The sequence below is a fragment of the Cyrtonyx montezumae genome, unplaced genomic scaffold, assembly GCF_038088225.1.
Source record: "Cyrtonyx montezumae isolate F1298 unplaced genomic scaffold, pur_monq_1.0 scaffold_3, whole genome shotgun sequence".
NCBI classification, from domain to species: Eukaryota; Metazoa; Chordata; class Aves; order Galliformes; family Odontophoridae; genus Cyrtonyx; species Cyrtonyx montezumae.
This window is the reverse complement of record NW_027072034.1, coordinates 70,636,641-70,662,388: the sequence shown is the minus strand read 5'-3', so window position 1 is coordinate 70,662,388 and position 25,748 is coordinate 70,636,641. Positions and strand designations below refer to the sequence as shown.

Here is a 25,748-nt window from a genome sequence, read left to right as displayed (position 1 = left end):
TATTTTTTTTCCCCCTGTTCTCCTGGTGACAGTAAAATCCTCGTCCAGTACATTTGAAACACTGTCTATTAATAAAAACCAATTTATGCTTTTTACAGTTGTTTAATACAGTACAAATATCAATATTGCACAGCTACAAGAAACACACAAGTAGCTCAAAGTACATTAGAAACACAGATGTGTATAATTATTCCTTAACAAGCTTACTGATTGCAGCAGATAGATGCAGCTAACTGCCAAAAGGAAGCCCACAGCAGAGCAGAAAATAAAATACATACCTCAAAATTCCTCTGTTTTTAATGCTAGCACATAGAAGTTTAACAGTACAAGCTGTTTCACATTGATGTTTCTTCATTTACTTAAGAAATACACATTTCTATCTGAGCTTTACCTTCAGCAGTCACACAAAAAGTGAAATGAAAACCCACTTCACTGTTCTCATCACAGGTGCAAAGGGCTGAACTCCAGCTGCTGCAGATTTCAGCCTCGGTGAAAATAGTAAGAGCCTACAAGATTCCCTGTAGGTCTGTGGGGAATTCTGGCCTGCTTCACAAAAGTTCTGTAGAGATTTCCCCTAAACTAAGGGCCCCAAACTGTTTATTTCATAACAGATAATGGGTAAGTTTAAATAGGTTATCTGCAATAACACAGTTCTCATTTACACAGCCAGGTACAACGTGTTTTGATATCAGCAGAATAGAAAAGGAGGGAGTTCAAGGTTTGAAGCAACACTCTACAGTGAGCATGGCTTACATGGAGAGGGAATACAGACTGAAAAATAACAAATACATCATGGAAAACATTGTGAAGTGAGTTACAAAATAAAAAGGAGAGTGTCTTAAAATTTACAATTCCGTCTTCTTTTTGTGGGCAGATATCTGGGACCCTCAGAATAGCTGTCAATCCCACTTATTCCTTTCCCTTAACAAAGAACTCTTAGACACCCCTATGAATAGGTAGCAAGCAGATAAGAAGTATTTTAACAGCACAGCTTCCAATAGCTTTCACGTAGTCTAAGGACTGTTCAAAACAGTGGGCTTTTGTGTGTGTGTTCAGAAATCCTTTACAGATCTCATTTCTGCTATCCGTTTCACACCTTGTTCGATGCATCCACATTTTGACCGTCCGTAATACTCTATTAACAACAACATGTAACAAAAAATTTTAAAGAGGCTGAAGTACTCCCTTTTGTTCACCCTAAGCTACCAAATTACCAGCATCACCATGTTAAATTTAAACTTATATTTCTTTATAACTCATTTCAATCCTCCTCTTAATTTAAAAAAAAAGACACTTTATTTTAAATTCCTTCTTCAATCAACTTTCTTTTCCAACCAACTCCACAGAAAAATATATTTTTCAAGTACTTTTCCCATTCAACAGTTCTCTTACCCATAAGCACATAATCCATCTAAATCTATAATTTCACTTAGCAAGCATTAAGCCTTCAGAACACACAGATTAATTGTAAGAAATCCCTTAAGATGACAACTGGCTCAGCCCTTGGCCCAACACTCACAAAGCAGCTGTGAAATAAGACTAATGAACCTCTCTTAAGGGGTCATTCAGCTTTTTATATTGATCATCAGGAGCTTAGCCTGAGGGTGCAGTCCTCCCAGGTGTTTTATATCACATTGTGCCCTATCATGCTGCAAGGAATACCTTGCACAGAAGTGTTTGAATTGCTACAGGTACTTTCAATTAACTTCAAGAGGCAGAGAATTACACTTGTAAGGACTTACTGCCTTGCATTTTTATCCCCTCCCCATTCTTTTCCACCTCCATTTTGAGTTCGATTGAACTACACAACCTGAAAAGGTGTATGCTATCATTGGACAACTTAAGCTCTGCGCTAGTGAAAGAGGGTTTTAGGGTATTTTTGCCAAGCTTATCAGAGAATTTCCCCAGGGGAGTTTTTTGGTTCCTGAAGAGAAAGTAAGGCCTGTAGCCCAACTGAGAATAATCTCGGATAAAACTGAAACCACTGTAAAGTCTACCTTGAACATTCCATTATTTGACTCAGGCTCTACAGAGTGACTGCCTTTCCAAGGTTTCACTGCTGTCATTTAGCTAGAAAATGATTAATCTGAGGTTTAACAAAATAAAATCTCTGCTAAAACATCTAAAATATACCTGACAGCGTGATGTTTCTATTCTAGCATGTTCAGAGTAAGATGCAATTGTAATACAAACTGGAATTCAAAGCACAGAAGGAAAAAAAAATTGCAAACGAAGAAGAAAAATCTAATAATATTTAAATCATGATTAAATCATAAAAACAGTAATACTGAATGGCAACGCTGGCTTCAAGTCACTAAATTATGGTGTAGCTCTGTAACCCAATAAAGTTCTTGTCACCACTAATAACAGACCACAGGCTTTTTAACAACTCTGCAAGGCCTCAAGACAGGCCATGTCAGCTTTTGTACCCTCCTCTTTCAGGCTTGCCTGGAGCTCTATTTTTAGTGCAATAAACCATAACAACAATAGTTTAACTAGCAAGGGAATTCCAGAGTGAAGGGGAAATGCATCATTTACAACAAGCCCACCAGAGTAAAGGACTGGGGATGTCAGTGACTCCTTGCTACCTACCCTTACCTCCATTCTTCCTTGAGCATCACTGAAGCTGTTAAAGCCCAGATACATTGGAAGAAGTACTAGATCAAAGGACCAGATACAAGGAAGTGTGTGTAGTCATTTTAACTCTAATATTAGTGAGACTTTCTCTTTAATATTGTTGTTCTATTTTTCTTTTGTATGTAATAACTAGAGCTTAAATAATAATGATTCTTTGACTAGGCTGTGAAGATCTTGGTTTGACAATAAACTCCTTGCTTTGCATATGAGATATTTCGCTGGATTGCAAAATGGACAACAAATGCAATGCAAAGCTCGTAAGCAACAAACTGATGGAGATAACCTTGATTTAGATGCAACAACTACTGAACTCCAACAAATCTCCATATTTCCAAAAGCAAGGTAAGTTTCTTCCTCCTCTACCTTTCTAACAATTCTATTATTACACAGATGAAACTGCTGGAGTTCTACTACCCACCCACACACTAAATGATCTATTAATCTCTATAAATCCCTCTGCTGTATTTTTTTTACAGCATTAGCCTCTTTGGGTTAGCATTTGCCCTGAATGGAGCCATGGACTAAAACAACTTCATGTTTGCTAGATGCTTCTGACCAAATCAAGGATCTGTGAGGTGAGAACAATGAATGCTTCAATCCCACTTAAATGCTATGACTAAACAAACAAACAAACAAACAAATAAATATCAATTACATACAAGGAATATATTCACGTGTCAGGATAACTGTCAGGAAAGATGAATCCATGCCATCTATGATCAGTATTAGCACTACACAGGTGCTCTGAGAAACACTGCCCTTATCTAAGAGTAGTTGAACAAATGTGAAATTAAACAGAACATTTTCATATTTGTGTTAGCTTTGTTTTTTCAGATTTTGGTACCATTACTCCAAATCTAGTCACATCTTGAATAAGTGTAGTGAATCAGATTTATGAGTACAGTGCACAGTGTAACTCACTTCTGCTCATTGGGTACTCACTGTAGGGATAAACTGAAGCCATCTGTTTATTACAATTCTTGCCATCAAGAGACCACATACATACTTTATCGTTTTCTGTGTGCAAAAGCACAAAACTACCTAACTGCATCACCGGGTTCTTCTCAGTAGAAGATCAGGCAAGCAGGCACTGAAATTCGGTTACAAAAGGGCACATCTGAGATCAGCATCGGAACATGAGCAGTCTGTGCCCTACCTGGCATGTGCAAGAAAAGCCCCTCATTTTTCACCATTGTCTTAATCTTCACAAGTATAATTACAGCATGCCTCAGTAATGGTAAATACAAATTGCATACTGTTCTGCAAGACAAAGATAAGGTATTTTTTATGTTTTAACAAAACAAAACAACAACAACAAAATAATGTAAGATTGGAATAATAAGGTATTTATCCCAGCCTAAATATTAGCATAAATAACATTGTTTAAAGTACCAGTACATAAACTGTAAGTTCTGCAGCTCAGCATCCTAAAAATCATCTTATGAAACTACACTGGAGACAAAGAAAAAGAAATAATTCTTTTCTTTGTTACAGTACTCACTTAGAACTGTGGAAGATCAGCCTTAAATCTTTTATACTGGATGTAGAAATTTATTTAAATGACACCTATCTGATAGAATTTCTCCTTACACAAATAATAGCTTAATTATTTCAGTAGCATATTTTACATTTTCTTGGTTAATTACTTACTTCAATTATACAGCATAGAAACTACATTAAAGAAAAAAAAGTGTCAAGCTGGCTGAAAGTGCCATGTTAAAAACAGGACACCTTTTGTACTCAAGTTTTGTGGAATCAGCCTGTGGCTTAACAGTTTTTTGAAGTAGCACAAGTCTGCTATTGTAGACCAGATAGCAAGTAAGAAACTTCTGATTTTGAAACTTAAGAGTGTCATGCTTCCTACCAGAATTATTTAAATGGAGTTTTGCCACAGTTTACAGTCTATAAACTAAATCCCAAGTAGTCCTACCTAATCCTTTTTTTTTCTTCTTCTTCTTCTTCTTCTTTTTTTTTTCTTTTTTTTCATTTTTTTTTCTCCCTATTACAAGCAAAACAAGTCTCAGCCTTGGTAATTTGGTTACAATCTATTTGTATATACTGTTTATCACAACAAATAGAATTTATAACAGTGCACAGAGAAAGAAAAATACATTTTACACTAGTTTTATACATTTATTCTCATTGAGACAGGAAGTCATTTACTCTGCCTTGTAGAAAATTTAATCCTTTTTACTATTCTGATCCAACAGGATTTAAGGATCCTTTCCTCTCCTAGGTAAGGATCTGAAGGCATTCCAAGAAAAAAACCATCTTAACCAGCTTCACAATCTCAGCAGGGCTCCACTTCTGGAATGATTTTATCTGTTATTTTTAGAACTGGTAATTACTCATTTTCACATACTCATTTCCAAAAATTGGCAAAGAAAATTGACAGGTGTATGAAATACTCTGTTAAAAATTCCTTCCCATTATTTTCTACTCATGAAAAAGTGGGACTATTTAGTATGGAAGACATGATTTCTTTTTAATCATCCTTTAGAACTTTCAAAACGATGAGAGCTGCTCTGAAAGTAATGCCTCCTATTTTATTACATTAGCCCAACACATCAGAGGCAGATATCAGTGCTATAGCATTCCTACTGATATTCTCTCTCTCTCTTTTTTTTTTTTTTTTTTTGCCATGCAATATACAGCAGACTGACAGAATGGTGCCTGCCATGGAAGAATCTATGAAGCAAAGGTGCGTCACTGAATTCCTCCATGTGAAAAAATGGCACCTACTGACATTCACTGACAGTTGCTGAATGTTTCTGGAAATGAAATACTGGATGTGAGCATAGCGAGGCAGTGGGTGATGCATTTCAGCAGCAGTGACAGCAGTGTGAAAGAGAAGCCATATTCCAGACAGCCATGCACAGCTGTGACACTATAAAATGAAAAGCCTCTAAATCAGCTTATCTCTGCAGTGTTGGTGACTGCGTTAAAATAAAGAAATAAATAAATAAAAATAAAAGTGTTTTGTAACTGAGAACTTTCTCTATCAACCAGTGTTACTGTGGTCTTCATATCTGTCATGGTTGTGGCAAAAAATAGGAGGCATTACTTTTGGAGCAACCTACGTACATACACTTTCTTTGGCCATGGTACACTAACTTCTCCTTTCTTTGCACATTAAGTGCTTTTCAAGTTTTGTAGAAAGTAGATAAATTGGCAAGGGAAATCATGCTTTCCAACACATGCACTACCCTTCACTACCATCTGCAATCTGCAGTGCTGGCTGTATTTCAAGTTAACCATCCCCTGCGTACCTCCTGTTTCCATCCTTTAGTAGAGGCATTAGTTAATTTAAACTATTGTATAAAGCTACATGCTACAGAGTATTTGAATTTGGTATTTAGCTTTGTATTCAGTTCTCTTCATCCTCACACTTAATTTGTATTCATGTTCATTTCACTGAGGAACAGGTGTTTATTAGGCATAGGCCACCTCACAGAGAGGGGGATGAAGAACAGTCAAACTGGTTTTAGATGCCTTGTAGAAATGAAAAGAGGACTAAGATAAAATATGAGAAAAATCACAGTAAAATTCCTAGTGTAACTTCAAGAAATCAGCAGGCGCTTAATTGCTCAAAAAGAATTAGAAAGTGATAGACAGCAGGTTTATACTAGATGTTCCCAGTATGGCATGGAATTGTGAACAACACCTTGATCAAATCTCTTGTGTCAAGAAGGCCAGCATTAAAAGGGAAAGCGTTAATGCCTGAGCACATGCAACAGGAATACACAATCCCTACTCTTTCAAAATGGATTTTGTTGAGGCAGATGGATACTGTTGTACCTGCATTCTGTAAATGTGTTCACAGCACAGCCTGAGGCCTGGACCTTGCCTCCTGTTAGCTACTGGGGAGGGAGCTATGAAAAGAAAGAATGAGGAAGGAGGCTGGAAGAAGAAATCTGTCTGTCAACATGCAACAGGCTTGTGTTCAGTTGCTTTACTTGGAAAACCATGCTGTTTTTGCTCTAATCTATAAAAGGTTAGGAACTGGAATACAGAAGTGACACATTTCCAGCCATTAATTCATCAGTTGCTAAACTGATAATATGAAAGGGACTCAATACATACTGTTCACATTGCACCATATTTAAATTCCTTCAGAATCTGAGATACGAATTTGCTTCTTTTGACAAAAATCTGCTAGGCTAAGTAGACTTTTCATTCCTACCTTGCTGCTTTATTTGCTTATCAAATGAAAAGTACTACTTTTTACACTGAAAGCCAAAAAACAAAGCATAAAAGATATTTACATAATATTTTACATAACAAGTTCCTTTTGAGGAATGAGAATATTAAAATTTCAAAAGTACAGTCACAGCAAGTGGTAGGCAAGCAACGAAGATAAATCAAATCCTATTTCTTGCCATGCTGTGAAAAGACGGCTGGCTTTTAATCATCCTGATGTGCCATATGTAAATTCCATCAAAGAAGAAGTTTGGTAAATGTTATATTTCATAACCACAGGAAAGGAAGCTATTTATAAACATCAATTAAATGTATTATATAGTCTAAAGCCATTAATAACAAAGCTATTAATCTAGGTAGACATTACTCTCATATTGGATAGGTTTTCTTTTATTGCGTTTTTTTTCAATGCGTATTTAACAAAGAAAACATAACCTGTTTATATTCAAGGTCATGCTAACGCATGTAGCATGTAGTTTCTGCCATATCAGAAATTCAATTACTCCAGGAAACAAAAAAAAAAACAAAAACCCACAAATCACTCATAAATCTAGAATTTCTCTGCACTTAAGATTTCCATGTGGTCAGAAACCTTTAAAAGAGTAAAAAGGAAAGAATGTATTTAGATACCTAATAGATAGCTATTTGTGTACATATATAGCTTAAATGCTAAATTCAAGGTGTGATTTCCCCTTCTTGAGAAACATTTAGAGATGCAATTGTCACCAAAAGAACAGAATAGTAAAGCGTAATACCATAAGAAATTTGCAAACCTATAAAGTAATAAAAGAACAAATCATAATAAAAATATTGTTATACTGCAAATTTACATCACTTGCATTAGAAGTAAACACATTTGAAAGCACTATAAATTGTCATGCTTCACAATATTTCTAGGAAGTTTGTAGTCATCTGTATTATAAGTAAAGTAAGTACAGTTTATTATCTCAAATGATTACGGCAAACTGAGAATAGATCTTTAAGCCCTAAATGCTAGGCAAGCACTTAAGCTTCATTCTTAAACAAAAAAGAAGGTAAAAACAATAGGTTTCCAGCAGAGGCTTTATGGCCAAGCAAGATGGATGGCTAATGATGGAAGGGAACTCATTCTTTCAGTAACAGAACTGATAGGTTACCCACCTGGCTAATGGGAACAGAGAACTATGGTATATTTCTATGCAATGAAGGCATGAAGGAATTTATTTTTTCCTCAACAGACATAAGGTTTTAGAAATACAGTTTTTAAAACCCCACAGGAAAGCAATCCTATCAAAACAAGAAATAAACACACCAAAAAAGACACAAAGAAAAAAAGCTTTTGAGGTATTGTGTACTACACTTCTAGTTTGTTTGTATTCTTATTTTACTATGAAGTCAAATCTAGATCACATTCTGACAAAAAATTGTAGATTTCCAACAGTTTGTTTTCTGTGGCACAGTGACATATTTAAATCCAAAGACTTTATTCTAATGAGCTTTGTGAAGGGAAAAAATATCTCCATATTTTCAGCACATTCAGCAATGTTTGTGCGCATAAACTGAGACCTGTCATATCTACCTTGTGATTAGCAGAAATTTAATGCCTCGCCTCTTTGTAATTTGTTGTTCTGTTATAACTGGCATGTAGATTGAATGGCAGGTGACATTTCATAAGATTTAAATAAGGTAAGAAATTAGAAAAGGAATATGTTAGTTTGATTAAAGTATAATGAGTCATTTGCATATAGAATACAATAATCTGTAAACACAAAATGAACTCCGAATAACAAAGGACATCGTGAACTGCATTTCTTACATTTTCTAACACACACACATAACTTTTAGAATACTGAAATCCTGGGTAATTTATGTAGCAGCTTGCACTCAGGAAGTGATATGCTTACCCTACTATGTCTCACAGTATGTAAGATACCACACTGCAAGATTGTGTAAGGAACCTACAGAGCTACTTCTACTCAGCTGCAAAGGCAGCTTCTGAGCTGTCCTTCTAGAAGAGGGAAATGTACTTAAAATGCCTAAATTAATTCAAAGGGTAAGCTACAGGTCTGATTGCATAAACGGAGTTGTTGGAATGCCATGGAGATCAATGAAAATGTGGAGGAGGGAACAAGATCTTTTGGCCTCTGCAGAATTATAACCTCACTGAAAGCATAACACTGTCATGATACAGAGCTTCATACAGAAGACAAAGGGACAACAAATGAACAAATCTACCAGGACTGATAGTGATAAAGAAAAATACACTGCTCAAGCAGTATTAAAAAATACAGAAAGTAGCACTTCAACAGAAGGTGATCCAAGGCAAGAAACTAATTCCTATGTAACCCACTTGTCAGCATATGCAACAGTACAGTGAAACAAAATAAGCTGATTTGGTTAGTTAACATTTGCAAAACTATTTGCCTAAAATTTATTTGCAGTGTAATGGGATTCAGTTATTGTTACTTGTAACTGATTCTCCCGTTCACAAAGGAAAGGACACTCTTATTTTTGAAGAGAGCTGTAAGTTATAAATGATGCAAAATAAAGGTAGAAAACAGGAATGCTAACATATAATATAAACCTGTACAAATGAAGCAGTTTCAGCCAGTTAGACCTGAACTGTAACATTAGCTACAGAAGTTTGATTTTGCACAGGGAATTTAAGAATCACATGTATTCTTGACCACAAAGGTGTAAAAAAAATTTTAAAGAGTCAAAATGTTATCTTTAGAAAGAAATATAAAAGTTGGTTAAAGATCTGTCAAATGGTAGAGAAAGATATACAAATAACAATTAAAAAATAAATAAAAAGGTAAGTTTTTGGCAGAAGAATACAAGGCCTACAACTTCAGGCTACCTGCAGAAATCCTGGGCTGCCAGTATCACTTGTATATCTGTAAATAAATTGCCTATTTTCTTCATTTCCTCTGCTAGCAATCACACACACTACTCATTATGCATACATACACTATGCTCACAGGCTGCTTAAAACACAGAGATGAGGCGATATTACATGTTACCTCGCTAATCTTCTACTCAGAAAAGAAGCAGCCCTTGCTTCCCTGCTGGTGGCAGAAGAGGACTTTTGCCTCCAGCTCCTATTTCTCAATATAACAGAGAAGCCTCTGGGCTAGCAGTATGAGACATATCAAGCTTAGAGCATGAAGATAATCTCCTTAAGGATACGTATTTGAGATTCTCTGTTAAACAGCAAGGCAGAAGACTCTACTACACCAGGTAACTCCTTAATCCATTTTATAATCTATCTGGTTGCATTCCACCACTTCTCACACACACATTGTCCAGAGGAAGAGCAAATGACTTAGAACCCCCTATGCCACCCTCCCACTTGTAATTGCACAGAACACAGCTAACTACACTAGGAGAGACATCTGAATTCATGCTTGTTTCTCAGTGTAACCATTATGGCAAAAAGCAACAAATCCTCTCTCATTAGTGCTTACAAGAATGAGACAAAAATTAGTGTCTAATACAGAACTGCTTTTTTTATACTTTCTGGCTGCATAAATGTACACACATGTGGGGTTATTCAACAATTAAAATAAACCTTCAAAATAGTTAAGTACTAAGATGAGGCTCCTATATTGAGAAATGTGTATATCCACTTGAGTGAGACAATTACTACTTGGGATCCTATGAGAAGTTTCTGTTTGAAGTAGAAACAAAGGACAGACTCAGCATTTCTTTGACTCAGCAATTATTATCACATATGCCTTGTAAGAAACAATCTGTTTCCTGACTACAGTAGGAAACTTAGATTCCATCTTGAGAAAGCATGAACCTAACAGAAAATACTAATTTGAATAGTTCTTTTAACTTGCTTACAGCAAAGCTACAAATGATTCTGTGATGCTGTTAAGCTTCCTTACTAGATCTTTGCAACTTCTTTTGTAGAAATTACAGGCTCCTGACAACATCTGCCTCTTCAGTTTTCATACAATCTCACTGTTACCTCAAAGTTGGATTTTGCAGTGTCTATTAGTTCAGCTTGCTCTTCTGTAGTGAAGCTTATTTTTTTTTTCAGTTTTCTTTCCCATGAGGGTTAGGGTTGCAGCTTCAAGGAGTTAGGGGAAACATTCATTCTTTGTGTCTACCTCCATCTTAACCCTACAAGAAATCAACTTTGCATAGTGCTTGCTCTTGCAGAGATGTTCCTGAAGACTTCAAATTATTCTTTCTTTTTTAAGCATCTCAATTTCACACACCCCTTTATGAAGCAAAAAATATTTATTATGTCTTTAATTCCTACAAGTGATATGCAACAACTCATGTGCAGCACTATTAATCCTAAAGAGAAATATATTTGGTAAAATGAGGTGAACAAACAGTAAGGACGGGGAGAAAAAAGGTTACGTATCAGCAGAGCAGGGATAGAAGGTACAACTAGATTAAACACTTAACAGAGATAATTAAATTAAAATACAGCTCTGAGTTAAATTCTGCACTGATGTACGTTACCTTGGACCTCCTTGGCCTCCATTCTCTCATCCAACCAATGAACACTGGGATACATTTTAACCACCTGCAGCATAGTCAACAATACATCCTATAACTGATTGATCCATATCAGAAGTGAAGCAGGCTCTGTAGGTCAGCAGAATGCAGCAAGGGGAACGATGAAGCACTGAATCTGCTCTTGATAGGCAGACAAGAGAAACAACTACAGATGATACTGTGGACAACAGCCTCTGCCACTGCCACCTGTTCTTCTTCATAAGGGTTCTCAAACTAAAATATTGTTACAGTTCTTTTCCACTAATTAAATAGAAACTGAGAGGATATATAACCTGTCAAGGTCTGAACAGCTCAACCTCCAACACTTTCCTCAATGGGAAAGACTAACTGAGAAAACAAAGTAAACACCCTTATTAAGCAAACACATGCTTACTTTTTTCCTTCCTTTCTCAACATAATTGTAGTTGTTAACCCCACAGGTGGCTGAACACTACACAGACATTTGCTCTGTCCCCCAGTGGGATGGGGGAGAGAATTGGAAAAACAAAGTAGAACTCATGGGTTGATAAAACTGTTTACTGAGACAGAGAAAAGGAAAGGGATAATAGTTACAACTATATCTATCTATCTATATGAACGCATATAACAAATGATGCACAAGTAATTTCTATCCAAGCAGCAGAAGAAGAGATGAATCCCCACCCCCTTCAAAACTCCTTACACACAATGACATATGGTATGGAATATGCTTTTGGTCAGCTTAAGTCAGCTGTCCTGATTCTGTCCTTCCCCAGTTCTCCCAGAAAACAATTCTGTCCCAGCTGAAGCCAAGACAGGAACCGACTGGCACTCTGCACAGAGTGCTTCTAAGTACCATCTATTCTGTACACTTCAGTAAGTAGCTTTGAGTGACAATGAAAAACAAAGAACCCTCAAGAACAAACAACATTCATTTCCATTAGAGGACTTTTCACTACAGGAGTCACTTAGTTTCACTCAGACAAGCTAAAATTACTATTACAAAGTCACATCATTTTTCCAGAGAACAAAGTTGCTGCTTTAGCTATATGCATTTATGTTGCTTTGACTGCTCACTTTCAGTTTGCTTGTTTCATTAGCACCTGATGCCAGCCTTAACAAAGAAATAAATGATTTAATGGATGAAGCTGAATGTTATATAAAAACCAAAGCATTCCAAAGCACCACAAAAGGAGTTCTTGAATTTGCATGCACACATCAAAGCATGACTGAGGGTTCAGCTTCCTGTACAATGTCAATTTTTCAGGTTTAGGTCAGTATTTGTAAAAAATAACAAACATGGCCTGACATAAAATACAGATGAGCAACTGCCTGTGCACTTCTGCACATGGATATGTATGCATACACTGCATAACTGAGAAAAAAAAAAAAAAAAAAAAAAAAAACTGGCAATAAAAGGCATAACGTATACAACTTTCTGTATTTGTAAACCACAAGAAGCTCTACTGCCAAAGCTGACATGCAATGCATGTCAAATGCTGATATGCACTGCATTTGAAAACTTAGTGTACTTCAGTATTTCCAAAATGGGAGTGTGTTTCTTAGCTCACACGTGCAAAAACAATACCAGCAAGGAACAGGACAGGGAAGAAACATGACAGGATAGCTAGCCTTTGTTAAAGACAAGCCAAGCTACGTAGTCAAAACTGCCAACACCACCAAAAATTATTGCTCATCTCCTTCAATCTTCACAGACTCTAACCCCTTTTGAATAATGAAAAAATAACTCCAGTGAAACCTATGCCTGAAGCAAAGAAATGTTTATATATAAGATATTGCTACTATTGTATTAAGGATGCATCATATTTTCCATTATTTTATTGAGAAAAAAAAATGAACATTTTCTTTTTTTATATCAAGCTTTACCTTTGGTGAGAAAAAGTGCTTGGTAGCAGATTCTTTGCCACCAGGTACTTAATGGCAAGTAAGTTAGGATCTGTACCCTAATTTCTTCTGAATTACTTATCTGCAACACGGAACAACTTATTCCCTTTAGAATTTATCAGAATTATTGCTCAGTTTTTATCTTAATATATGCTTATCTTGTAATTGTCCACTATTTTGATAAATCACAGTTTATAGGTAATAATCTCAGTTAAGAAATAGTACAAGATTTGTAGTTTCACAGTAAAACACTGCAGCTTTATAGATTCATAGCATGCAATCATCATTTATTTTTTCTTTTAGTTGAATAAAATGCAATAAGGAGTATCAGAAAAATCCCTTGTATACTTCATTTGCAGAGGAATAAGTAGCTTTATTTGTGTACTGAATCTGAAGTTCACACTATCCAACTAAATTTTAAATTAAACATTTCAAACAACAATGCTGTGCTGCATGCACAGTAAAACAAGTACTACATCCATTCATTATGAAGATCCCTGAAAACAAGCTGCTTTTTGGCCATACCTGGAGGTGCCACTCATTCCTTAGCTTCACTTAAACTGCACCAAACAGCATTAAATAGAGTAGTGTCCTTTCCCACAGTTTATGGCATGCACTTTAGGCAGGAACAATAACATTCCAAAACCTGCCAGGAATTTTTGAAAAATTGACAAGTGTAGTAATTGTATAATGAATGGAGTTTAAGATTTCATATTGAATTAAGAGTCCTTGCAATGGCAACAAATTGTCACTTAATTCAATATACTAATTAAACTAGGATTTTTTTTTCCTCACTGAAGCTTTTAAATGAAAAGACTTATTAACATTTTATGCAGCACCCTAAGGGACAACAGCTAGGCGGACTAATGTAAGTGTGTATGACAGAGCAAATTATCATACTGTCATGTGTATAACTGCATCCTGAAAAAACTATAGCTCTTAAAAAAATAACATTTTTCTTTGGATACACTGGTAAGCTGTGGTTCCTCACTGTTCCCAGAAGCTTTCTCCCCCTTGTAAGACAGCTGCAGTTTGACAAATCCTCCAGGTCTTGGCTGAGGTTCATTTTCCATATCAAGGAAGAGAAGCACGAAGGGGTTGGGAAGAGAAGAAATGGGCTCTTGGGAGTCTGAGAAAAAACAATCTATGCCACAGGGACTGGGACAGATGTAGGAAACTGGATCTCAGAGAAACTACTTCTTGGAGTAGTCAGGCACAGGGGCAAACACTGCTGCAGAGCTCTTTTCCTAGGTGACTAGGGACCTGGCAACAGCCTGAACTTCTTAAGGGAAGTAACACAATTGCTGAGGATGTAGGTCACGCATTACACTGTACCTTGCACAAAAAGTGGACTTCCCTGAGCACTACTGAATTAAGCAGGGAGGGCAGAAGATGACACATAAATAGACTGTATTAGTAATACTGACAATTAACAAAATAGTGACACTGTTTTTCAGCATTCTACATTTCAAATAAAATCAGATGTTATACTGAAATGTCCTTACAGACTCAGCATGCACAAAAGACAACTTGTATTTCTTTACTTTCCTCACACTTTGGTTATTTTTCATTACTTATACTTTTTACAGTTGAGTCTTAAAGTCAAGGCACCTTGTGAAAGCACCTATTACACCTAAATCTATTTAGATGCATATTGTGTCTAAACATAACACCTAAGATATTTTGGTGTACTTACTTTACACAAATTATTGTCATTAGGATTCTGCATACATTTGTGCAAGTGTGATTAGAAGTAAACCAATGCAAAGACATGGGGCAAAACAAAGGCTTTACAAATGTGGACAAACAAGGATCTAATAGACTATTCAAGAGAAGACATATATATATACATATATATATATTTTTAAAAAAAAAACTCATCTATAAAACAGTTTTTCCATTAAAAAAAAATCCAGAATTCTGTTAAATATTTTTATTACAGGATATACTTGTCCTCTTCCAACATCTTCTGAATGTCACAAGAAATTCAATTGCGTTTATTGTGAGCAACTTTCACCACCTGACAGCACCATTGTCAAAGCTTTACTCAGCTGAAATGAACAAAAAGGAAAAAGGACATAGGAAGATGGACTAAAGAATGCAATAGAGGACAAATACCCGATGGATGTATGCAAGAACAGTGAGGACCACAGAAGCAAAAAGAAAGAAAAATCATACAAGCTGTGTCTAAAACTGTATGGGAACTGCTGAATCACGGCCTGAACCACTGATTGGTCACCTGGGGTGAGCACCGAGTCGGCCATGGGCCCACAGGTGAAGGTGATATACCTGTGTGAGTGGAAGGGGTGGAGCCTGGCTGCACCTCTCCCAAACCCCATTTAAGGGCTGACCACCACCAGGGAAGGATCTCTTCTTAGAGATCCCTCCCATATGGAGTCCCCTGTGAGCCTTGTCATCCTGAAGGTGAGCCATCCTCTCTTTTGTATTATTTGTACCCCATCTATATAGAACTACCCAAAATATACTATCATCTATACTATTTTGTTGTGAAGTACCATTGTTGGGAGTTACTTACCTCACAAAAACAGAATTTACTAAGGTTGAGGACATTAAAAAATTGAATGTCAATAAATTATCTATATACATATTATCCACTGACTGTTACATGAAGGTTTAATATGTGGACATAAAAAAATAAAATGTAGACATTAGAAGAAAAAATACAGCCCCTCTAGAAATGCTACCTCATTGTCTGTAGTGATTCCAGAGGTCAGCTGCAAAAATCTAATTTTAAATTATTGAAATTCAGCTCCCAAATAAAGCAGCTCAATGCCAGACTGCCTAATTTACAAGAGATAACCTATGTGAAGATAAGGGGAGATGAAGGCATCTTATGCTGACCCACTGAAGTTCCTAAGGCAAAGGTTTCAAATACATATCCTCTAAATAGACCCCAATTCAGGAAAGCTTTTATAGAACATACCTCAGTTCATACTGTGAGCATCAAACATGAACCAAAACACTGACTCAAGTATTCCATGATTTCAAAGGTTTACTCCAATAGGATTATACATAGAATTATATGTTAAAATTAATTGCTGCATCAGATTTCACATGAAGAATGCAAAACACAGGAAGAGAAACCTGGATGTTTCTAGAAGAGTTATTCCTCACAAGCTTGATATTATCAGTGTGATGGAATGAAAGACTGATTACTTGAAAATCGCTGAAGAACTCTGATTCACTCCACTGTCAGTGCTGTCTGCTGCACTATAATAGTATAATCCAGATTTGCCAATACCAATGAAAAACATAAAATGAAGAAAGGCAAAGAAGGGATGAAACTGTTTTACCTTTTTTTCCCCACCATCAAATGGAATATTTGTTATTATCGATGTTTTTTTTCTTTTAAGAAATAGTTTCTGCCTGGTATTTCATTCTGTGCCAGGGCTGAATGTTGTTTTGAATAAGACTTGAGGAGGAAAAAAGAAATAATAAAAAGAGCAGCCTTATGCTAAGCAGTGTTCATTGATGAACATTCCTCTGAGTCTTACATGATGCAAGAGGAAAAAATACAAGAATTCCCTTTTACTACTGCATACATTAATATAACAATTGACACACAACATTTTTTTTCTAATAGTACAAAAAATGCTAGTAGGGTTTTCAGAGCCTGACATTCTTTCTAAAGCCTGATATAGTTGGTCAGTAAGTAAAATATATCTGTCCAATTATTCAAAAAAAATAAAATAAAAAGGCAAAAAAATCCTAGAAAAAAACTCAAGTATGTGTCCTTACATACTGAATTATAAAATAAAGCCATGGGCTAGATCTCCTACAATATTTACTTCATTTGCTTGCAATTCATTCTATTCTCCAGCTCATCTTCAACATGAACAGCAATAGTTGTCTTTAAGAATGCTGTTAGAAAATATCACTAAACTATTTACATCTGCTAAATTCGTCATAGACCTAGCAGCAAAAATCTCAAACAACAATAGAAACTGTAAAACCTGGCAATCCCTATGTATCTATGATAAATGCTTTCTGCTTCCATGACTAAGAATTTAAGGAGTCGCAAAGAAATAAATCAGAATCTTCTGAAGGATCTAGTCTTAGTCACATATTTATATTTAGGCAAAAATCTTAAGACCCGTTCATTATGAGGAGACATTAAACTAAATCCATCCATTAAGTCCTTCTGTGCAGCAAGTTGCATCTGAAGGCAATCAAAAGGTTTGGTGGCAATATAAAGTAGTCTAACATGATGATGAATTTACTAGTTAGAGAACAACTAGAAGAGTGAAAATTATACAACATTCTTTAAACTGTAGTGTTCTTCTAGCCTGCAGACACAAAGAACACTTTTACTGGATTCCTAACAAAATTCCAAGTTCTGTACTTCAACTCAGTGCAAAGTATTTGTCGGTGACTTAGTAATAGGTCAAAAGGATAAAAAAAAATATCTCAGTGCCTACATCAGCCTTTTTAGTTTTTAGTATATGTGAATGTGAACAGGAAAAGCTTTTTGCATCCGCTACTTCAAAAGTAACTTTATAGAAGAAAACAGAGCATTCCATAGAAATAATTTATCATTTCCAAGGTACAGATAGTTAAAGTAATTCAATTTTTAGAAATGAATAAATATCAATGGAAATAAGTGCATTAATTTAGATGGAGTCAAAATAGTTGACTTTAAAGCAACATGTCCTTAGCTTAATGAATCAGGTATTAATGTGATGATACCTACTCAAATTGGCTTTACCCAGTAACAAAATGTGCTGGTAGACTTTAATGTGTGCTAGCAACCACCATCACACTTAGCCACACTACCTATTTGGCTTGCACAGATGAATCTGAAATTCAAGTTCTCATTAGCAGTACCACAGATACAGAACTCTATTAACAACAGGAAGCAAAGGCAAGCCTGCTCTTTAACACAGCAAGAGCATTAGATCATGCTATATCACTGTTGTTTTCTATACTGAACTTTCTCAAACCAAACATGAGGAAAAAAGCATATTTTTTTAATGACTGGGTAACAGCAATGGAATTTCTGAATAATCAAATCAAGGGGAACAAAAAGAGCACTGATGAAAAGCTAAATGACTCAGATGATCAAAAATTAGTTGACTGTGTTCCACTAGAACTTCCTCTTTAGACTGAAACCCTATGATCCAGAAAGTAACATATTTGCATTTACTTTTTAATGAATTAGTAGCAGCTTAATTTTGAAGGTTTCTTATCAATAATTTATTTAAAAATAACTGTTACTTGATAGATATGAAAATGGTTTGGATTTAATTCTCTAGGTTTGTTTCTACTAAAATCGTATACTTTGCAAATTAATATATTTTTCTTTAGTTATCACAACAGTAGTAGATTTTGCTGACTTTTCCACTTAATAATTTGATTACTATATAAAAGAGCTTTGCTTTGGCTTGCTATTGATTCATGAGTAAATGCATTGAGATTTCATGGTCTGTCCTTATAAGCTAAAATATGATAGTGATATGTCCTATGTCAAGGTCAATGCAATGCGGCATTGAATTGGATGAATTCTGAGGGAAGATTTTGAATTACTTTTCCAGTACTGTAAGGGAGTATGTAAATCACTTCAGATTGCCAGTTGTCACAGCATACAAAATCTACACCATATGTAACATTACAAAATCTAAGAACTGTGAAAAAAATTTATTTTCATATAATAGTAATTTTAATTAAGTCATAATTGCAGAAGACTACATAAGAGGAGTAATCATTCATTAAATTCACTATATTAGTAAGTATTTTTGAAGGATTCTCTTTTTTCTTTGCATTTTGTATGAAACCATGGAAGATAAAAGTTCCAAGTTTTCTCTTTTTAATTGATCATCTATTGCAGGCAAGTCTTAAGTTTGCAGATCTTTTTAAGAAATATGCACATAGAGTACAGAAGAAGAATGTTGAATTCTGAAAAATACAGAACAAATAAGAAAGTTTGCAAAAAAAAATATTTTCATATAATATTTCATTTGATTCCATGTGCATATTTAATATAAATTCATGCTTTAATATCTTGATTTTATATTAGTGTGTATGCACAACTCCCCCCTGGTTCATAATAATAGAAGGTTCACGGTTAAAATAAAATCAGAATGCTTTTAACATGATAAATCTACTTATAGTCCTAAATTTGATTTAATCTCTGTGCTGGTAAGAAAGTTCACAGACAGAAAGCATTTTATTCTACAGGCTAAGTCAAGTCTTCTGCTCGCTTTTTCCAATACTTGGGATGCCTGAGTAAAAGGAGGGATTATCCTTCATCCCTACACATTTTTTAATCACAAACAGACCATGCCTCCATTCCAAATAAATACAGAGACAAAAATCCAGTTTGCTTTTATGTAAGCTCACAAATAAAAAGGCTATATATAATGTATGCCACTGTGGGAAAAACAAAACAACAACAAACAAAAAAACAAAAACCAGAAAGACCATCAAAAATCTGCAATTCATTTAATACTTTAGAGCATACACCACTATCACAGCTTAAAAACAAATTAAAATTGACTAGAAAATTATGGTCAATGGATTATAACGTCCTTTGTCACAAAATATGATTAACCAAAGCATCTCTTCTAGGTATAATTTAACTTCATATAATGTTGTATTGAATTAATACCTTTATGATTTGCAATATTTCATTAAACTGTTTGGAAATATCTGAACCTCTACTGTTTTTAATGTACTCAAGAAATATGCTTCTTTCATAGTCATCAATACACATATCAATATGCCTCTTTGACAGCTTCTCTCTGAATACAGATACGGTAGACCTTTATTTAAACTTAAGAAGCTAGACCTTGTTACTTAAAATGAACAGATACTTGACAGAGAAGCAGAGTGGATCACAGAAACCGTTACATGAAGTCTGGACGGAGCTCTCACAGAGAAAAAGTTAACCAAATTCTCAACAACCAAATAAAGGAGGAAAAAAAACCATCTCAAAACAAGTATTGAAAACATCACAATTTGAAGTCTCAGAGCAAAGGTAGAAGTTGGAAAAGAAAAAAGAAATTGCCTTATATAGTTTCCTGTGTTCTCTTTTTATGCAACAAATATGTTGAGTCATTAATGCTAAACCAATAAGAGTTCATTTGGCTCTCTTGAGCAACTTTGTTTAATTTGCTGTTAATTTTTTTTTACTAACTTCAGATTGTATCCTAGCTAAACATTCAGCAATAAACACACAAACATCATCAGCCATCCAATTATTTTTCCTCTGCGATTGCATGAGGAATTTTAACCACATTCAGCAGATGTGGTCATTATGGGAAATTCTCTTGATTGCTTTAGTTTTGTAACAGGAGCCAGGATTTGCAAGCTAAGTAACTGGACATCATTCCCTGAAAGAAGTAGTGGCATTCACAGGTCATCTTAATAAAAACCAAGCATTACGGAATGCCTGGTGTGAAAACATACTGAAGATTACTATATCATACAATATTTCAGTTTTCATATTTTAATATGTTAAAGAAAGCACCTTTTTTTCTAAAACAGAATTCTGTTTTTCTACAGAAAGACTTAATGCTATCATCATTGAATTCACCTCAAAGACAATCGTGCATTTATACAAAGGATGAAGTAACTCTGATCTTTACCTTGATGCTGTATCAACATGCTATATATACAATATTGCAAATCTTCATGTGAAGTGACAGGTACAAACCACAGTGACCTTCCTGAGGACCTGTCTTCTTGTTCTGATAACAACCGTCCATTCAGTTTCATTAATTACCAGGAGAAAAACAAACAACACTACAGATTACCTTACAGCCAGTAGATGCTTGTAGGCCAGTTCCTGGAATAATTCATGAAGTGTTCCAGAACTCATCCTTATTATGGTTAATGTTCTGTGTTCTGCAAAATTTGCAGATATTGTTCTGACTAGATATACAAAATACACAGTTTCGCAGTGCTTACTGTCGCTGTACTACCATTCATCTGCTACAGATAACATGGTTCAAAGTTGAAACAAATACCATACTCCATTTAAAGCAAGAGCATCTGCTGGAAGTACATCACAGAACAACAGATGTTGCTGTATTTAACAACTATCAATCTTATGCTGATCTAATGACACTGACAAGGAAATCAAAATGCAGCTGGTCAAGGAAAGAAAACAATCCAAATTCTATTCATGAAAAAACTCTGGTCAATTTCTGCTTTACTTATGTAACCTTGAGATAGCTGGACATCTCACCAAAACATACCTTCAGAAAATTATTTATATTCTTTACAACATTCTGCCTAGCAGTAATGGATTTATGCTGCTTATTTGACTTTTTTTCCCCAGTATCCAACAGTTTACATACTAGGAACAAATATGGAATTTCAATTCCTGAAATATGAGTGCAATGTTATCAAGGGCCCACCACCACTACCGTTCTTGTTGTATTTTAAAGATCTGATGCAATCAAAGAAGGACTTGGAATAAATATTCTGTTTACAAGATACAAGATTACTGTTACCAGAAAAGACTGCAATACTATGAAAAATAAGTATTGATTTTAATTAATTTTCCAGGAAAACCTTAGAACATTGTATCATTCTGCAACTGAATCTGGACTGAAACCACTGTTGAGTGCTTACCTGTAAAGAACTCACTGTAGTGTTAAAACTATATAAGTGTTATATTTTGAACAGACAAGAATAATATCCATATATCTTGAATAACAGCAATGATGTAAAAGGAAAATACATGTTATTAAAATTTAACCATATTCAATATCAATTTATAATGAAAGGAAAAAAAAAACGAAATAAGCTGTTTCATCACAGAAATATTACACTGCCTGATTACCAGTTATGGCAGACAGAAAATTTTACTTACCTAAGAAAGCATGACTCACATGCTTTAAGTAATTGGGTATTTTTTGGGTTGTTGTTTTTTTTTTTTTTTAGACTTAGTAGATCAGACAACTACTGGTGATGCAGGTATTCTGGATGCTTCAGTGCACTAGCTTAGACAGAAGTGTTCTTTCTTTACATATTCTTGTTTGAAACTGCTATATAACTCAGCATGAGATTTTTTACATAACTGTACTGAAGAATGAAAAACGTTTGAGGTAAGGCAAAGCGCATTTGCTTGGTCATATTTCTGTAAAATACAGAAATGTTTTACACTGAAGCTAAGATACTAATATTCAAATTTCTCCTAAAACCAGTATTCATGTACTTGCTAAAAAAAGTAGTATATATTGCTTTTATTCTAATAGAGCAACAGTATTTTTAGATTTTGGATTCACTATAAAAAGCAGTAAATTTTTATTATGGTTAGTTAATCTTCAGAGAAGATTTCTAAGTCACCAATTGTTATTTTTATCAGAAACACACAGACAGGACATATCCAGTATCATAACTGGAACTGAGCAGTTTTAACATATGGAAGTAGAACATGCTGAAGAGACTGCAGCACAGAACATAATTCTAGTCAGGTTTTAACATCTGATATAGGTACAGGCAGCTACTTCTCCTTTTAGAAGTCAAAACTATTACTGATTCAGACATTTTTTCATATACAAGAGACTATTATGTCCACTTACATTCACACACAATTACAATGCCAAAGGCTTCATATACCTGAAATCTGTTACCTTGATGAAGTCTGACTGTAATGAGAAACCTGGGTATTTTCTTACCTAGAACACAAAAAGACATTTTTACATTAATTCATTGCATGATTTAAATCATACATTTTGCAAAATGAAAACAAAACAAAACAATAGCAATCAACAAGTCAGGGAGAATATTCAGTTATACAATGCTTCTTAATATTAATACAATCAGACAGCCTCTTTTTGACAAGATTTTATTGTCATTATCTTGTCATTTCCTGTTCATGAATGACTGTGAGCAGAATCTTTTCAGTCAACCACACTCAAAAGCCAGAGTCTGCAACAAAAATCTACAATCCATGTTTCTTTATGTCTTGGTATGAATCAGATTGTTCTATTTCAGGGTTTTTACAGTGTCTATAACTCCATTTGTACAAATGGACACAAACAGACTATTTTTCCTAGAAAGTGAAAACTCAAGGTCAATTTTTATACTCCTTAATCTAAGCTTTTTGGTTTAATGACTCTACACAAATGTTTTGATGCCATTCTGACTCCCAGTTTTTCTTCTAGCAGATAGACAACAATGACAAATATACTATGTGATTTTGTCAGCAGTATAACATACCTTGAAGCTTAAATAATGTCTGTAGAACTAGTGGCACCTTCTGTCTATTTGAATATAAAGTAGGAATTACATCTGTTTGCAAAAAATCATTTTAAAGTTATATATTCTTATAAGCCAGAGCAACCACAGGTTCTAAGAACTGCTCAAAATCTACAATACATAAATCCCTGGGACAACTGGAACTTTGATTCTATCAGATGTTCAGTGCTTCTAGACCCTCAAGCAAGTCTACACAATTGATGAATTTTCACAAGAGAAAAATAAATGGATACAAAACACTTTAATCCCAGATACATGTGCAGTTCTATAAATTACATAAAATCACCCAGGTTGGAAAAGACCTAGAAGATAATTCAGTCCAACATGAATTACACATGCCTCAGGAGAGACACCCCAGTATGGGAGGAGAGGCAATTGGCCCAGCATAGACTCCAGCTATGCTCTGTGCAGACCAGGCTTAGGGCCGCTGCCCCTGGCTGCTTCTCTTCAGTTTCTCTATTCTTAGGACTTTTGGTTTCTCCCTTGTATACCTACAGGAGTATCTTGTATAACCTTGAAATCTCTTCCTTCATGAGTCTTCAAGAGCATCTGCTAGAGTCTAATACACATGACCTACTTGGAATCTCTCTGCAAAGGTGTCCTGTCACCCATCCTCCTTCAGGCAAACTGCCTGAAGTTTGGGTAAGCAATGAGCTGTTCACACCAGCTTCTAAATCAGCAGGGACTGGCACAGAGCAGCTCCCTGCCTCCTTGTGCACAGATTGCTTCTGCAGCTCCCTGCCACCCACTGTCTTCAGTACCCTACACATTGCACCTCCCACCACTCTGAAATATACGTGCAAGAACTTTTGGAACATATGCCTGTCCCAGCACCTGTGTAGCTTTTCAGTTCATACTTCTCTTCCTCCAGTTCTTACATTTTTTTCCATCAAAGCCTGACCCCACAAAAAATTTCCTATTTGATGACTAGGACATTCTGCCCATTCCCATAATTTCTGTTCCCAAACATTTTATTAAGTCTCATCCCCATAGTGATATTACAAGCTTTGTGGCTTAACTGAGAAATGGCTCAGCAGCCCCCCTAGCATGCTAACCCACTCCAGCTCATTGTACTGACCACTCATGGCCACATCAACAGACCAAGGCAATGGCTGCTGCAAATAAAGCCTTACTGCACACCAGTTCCTTCCTCATAGTGCAACCCTGCAGCAGTCCTGACACCACGGTCTAATGGTTGCCTGTCCACACACTGCCACAGAGCACCAGCCTACTCCTTCCACCCCAGCAAATGCAGGGAAAAGTCCTGTCTGCCAGTAATAGCTTCTTCATCAATAACAGCAGCAGCTTCAGATAGGTCAAGTCATTGTTCCGGGCTGCTGTGAAGCAATGAAAAATTTCATTTAGAAAACCACTCATTCAACAAAGAGCTGAGGGAAGGGTTGCGATTCTCATCATTGCTGGATTTAAACACCAGCTTTAGGTTTTGAAATGAAGGGCTCGGTTAGAGCAGTAATACTGGCTTTAGTTCAGAAGGGAAGCAAGGCAGAGGGCACCCAGGGCCTGGTACTGTTGCAGAAATACAAAGAAATAGAGGATATGGAATGATGGCAGTTGAGGTCATGCTTTCACCCTACAGTTCCTCTGGGGGCAAATCCATCAAGAGTCCTTCCAATGCCAGTAATAGTGTAAACACTTCTTTCTACCTACAATACCCACAGCTTCTTCATGCTCTGTTTATGCAACCACACAGTGACCAAAAGCTGATAAGTGGCATTCCACATTTACAGCTTCAATCAATTAGAAACTGTTTTCTACTAACTTTCTAAACTAGATCATTTAGACAGAGCTGGGTTAGTACTTGGTAATAGCAATGCTTGAAACAGCCCAACAGAGTAAGGTAACTCTCAGCAGGAAAAAGAAACTAGCATTACTGGCAGAGGAATCATCACTAGAACCCAACACTTACTTTAACCTAATTTTGTTTATCCATTAAGTAATGTAAATGATTTTCTCAATTAACAGCTGTGGGACAAGAAGGCTAAACTTTTCTCTCCTGCTGTTGAAACCTGTGGAAAAGAAGTTTTACAAAACCAATTATTTTCCTGCTGCTTCTGTCGAGTTCTTAATTTTTAGTAACCACTGAAGGAATAAGTATTCCTGATGATCACAGTCAGGGCAAGGTGAGGAAGAAAAAGGAAAATAAGCTTTCCCAATGATTATTGATTTCTAGTGTTGGTCTCTGTTATTTAGTTTTAGAAGAAAGCTATTTTGTTTCACACACAAAACTTCCTATCACAGCTTTATTGCTCTGGAAGAACTCTAGACTATTCTAGCAAGAATAG

At 35.6% G+C, this 25,748-nt stretch overlaps 1 protein-coding gene across 2 annotated transcripts in view; it reads right to left on the bottom strand.

The window, feature by feature from the left end:
• CADM2 (cell adhesion molecule 2) overlaps positions 1-25,748 on the bottom strand; it is a 603,584-nt gene that overhangs the window by 314,994 nt on the left and 262,842 nt on the right. The gene's annotated exons all lie outside the window — the stretch shown is intronic.